Below are 2,500 nucleotides of genomic sequence, written 5' to 3'. Positions count from 1 at the left end.
AAGAAAAACTAATAACTGTTCATGATGTTTTACAATGCTTCATATGAGCCTTCTGAACTGCACATAAATGGAGTTTTAGGCTTTGTTTGTTTGCAACAAACATGTTTATTTTACATATCTGTAACATTACAGCAATATTACCAATAATGTAAAGGGCAAATTAGCTACTTTATGTTCAAAACTGTGCATATATGGAGGTAAGTTGAGCACTACATAGCTTTCAAAACTTCAGGTGCAGGTTATGCTTGCAAATGTACAAAAACATGTATTTTTAGTTCTGTCCTGGATCATTTATACAATAAATTACAAACAACGAGATACTTCCATTTAATAAATACATTTTTTGATGAATGCTTCTTTGACAGTAAAATATATTTTGGCAGTCACTGCATGTCCAACTGATCCACGGCACAAAAAGGCACCAATCTTCACAGCGGCACCACAAATCATCTGCATGGAGAACATTTGACGAGACGCATCCTTCCTGGTCCACCCACCTTTGACCTCTACACAAAGACCTGGGGAACTGTGAGAAGAAGAAGAACAAGTCCAGAGGTCCCTGAGAACTTTCATGTTATTTGTCTCCCTCCGTCCTGTAACAACAGTAGCGAAAAGGGGGAATATTGGCAATCAGGAGCCTGGGGGAGAGACAGCCGTTTCGTATTGCCGCCACTTTCCTGTACGCGATTGATGGCGCGCTCCGAGGATTGTTTTCCTCTAAAACGGCAAAGTGAAACAGGTGAGGGCCGAGGCAATGAGAAGGTCGCGGCGGCAATATTCCCCGCTCTGTTTCCATGGCTACGGAGAACTAAGAGAGAGCAGAAAAAAAGCAGGTGAGGAATGGGTTGTGAAAGTCATGGCGCTGGAGCGATGGTGTTGGGGCGGAGGGATATTACAGCTCCCAGCCCAGAATGGATTACAGCAGAGGAACAAGTGCAAGAGAGGAAAGGAGTAGAGAGGAGAGGAGGATCAGGCTTAGAGGGGGGAGGAGGAGGAGGAGGAGGAGGAGGGAGAGGAGAGGGGAGGGGAGAGGAGGAGAAGAGAGGGGAGGGGATGTGGGGGAGAGGGTGGTGGAGGGGGGGCGTGGAGATGAGAGTTGCCACACCATTTTTCACAGCAGACAAAAACATTTGCCTGGATATCAATTTGGAGCAGCACAGCAGTCTTCCCCTCCTGCCCTGCTATCCATCATCTTTCCCTTCTCGCCCACTCTCAACACCCCCACGACACCCCACGACACCCCACCCCACCCCTCCCCTCTCGCTCTCTGCTCTCCCCCCATACACTCAACACCCCCAGCCCTCTTTCTGCACTCATCCCCCCCAACACCCCCAGCCCATCTCACTGCACCCCCCCCCCCCCCCCCCCCACACACACACACACACAACACCCCTGCTCTTTTTTCTGTGCTTCCCCCACTCCTGGAAAAAAACACCACTACTCTCATCCCCACCCCCTCACTCCAGAAGACACCCCTACCCACTCTCTCTACATCCCACACACACACACACACACACACACACCCTCTCTCTTTAAAAAAAAAAACCCACCTTCCCCCATCTCTGTACAACTCAACACCTCCCCAAAACTCTGATACCCCTACCTGCCCTCCCCCCCCCCCCACCCCGCAAACACATATCTAACTTTTTTCCTTCCTTCCTCCCTGCTAACCCCTCCAACCCCATGAACACCTCCTCATCTGGCCCTGTTGTGGCATGGATGTGAGCCACAGTCTCCCGCTGTCTGGTTGACAGCTCATCCCGCTCAGGAGGGAAGCAGGTGTGTGTGTTTTTTGGGGAGGGTGTTTTGGAGTGTGTGTTTTTTTTTGGCGTGTGGCGTTTTGGCAGTAGGGGGGGGGCGTAAAGGCAGGGAAATGGAGGCGGGGACATCACCTCGGCAGGGGGTGTGTCCTGTCATATTATGCCCCTGCACTGGGCCCCGCCCACCCACAGAGCCCTTATTGGCACCTTGGCCGACCCCCATCACTCATCTGAGGGCCGCCATCCATCACAGCAGCGATCAATACGAGGACCCGCATTTATCAGCCCGTCTCCGTACACAGGAGTGGGGGGTGGGGGGTACATGTGGGGTGGGGGGGATTGTTATATGAGGTGCATGATGGTAAAGAGGGGATTAATGTATGTGGTCGAGTGAGGGGTGGCGGGGGGAGGGGGGGTCTCTGTGTGCAACGTACCTGCACCTGCAGAGAGAGAGAGAGAAAGAGAGAGAGAAAAAGAGAGAGAGAGAGAAAGATGTGAAACACAATGAGGGAGATGGAGAGAGTAACGAGACAGATAAAGAGAGAGATGGCAGACAGTTAGAGGAGAATGAGAGAGCGAAAGAGTGAGAAAGAGAGAGAGGGACAGAGAGAGACACACACACACACACACACACACACACACACACAGAGCAAGGATATAGAGTGGAGTATGAGAGGTTGTGGTGGTTGACGGAGGTCCAGTGGATGACACTGATTGGGCTGTCAGAATGATTAGTGCCC

At 51.2% G+C, this 2,500-nt stretch overlaps 1 long non-coding RNA gene across 2 annotated transcripts in view; it reads right to left on the bottom strand.

Annotated features, from left to right (window-relative positions):
- LOC116222823 overlaps positions 1-2,500 on the bottom strand; it is an 18,600-nt gene that overhangs the window by 470 nt on the left and 15,630 nt on the right. Inside the window, exon 2 of one of the 2 annotated variants that reach the window (XR_004164793.2) lies at positions 1-808. This exon is cut by the window's left edge and continues 470 nt beyond it. This is a non-coding gene — a long non-coding RNA (uncharacterized LOC116222823). The remainder of the gene's footprint in view (positions 809-2,500) is intronic. The other variant, XR_004164794.2, reaches the window with a different exon arrangement.

This window comes from Clupea harengus, chromosome 12, assembly GCF_900700415.2.
Source record: "Clupea harengus chromosome 12, Ch_v2.0.2, whole genome shotgun sequence".
NCBI lineage: Eukaryota > Metazoa > Chordata > Actinopteri > Clupeiformes > Clupeidae > Clupea > Clupea harengus.
Note: the sequence above shows the minus strand (reverse complement) of the source record. Positions and strands in the feature narration are given on the sequence as shown.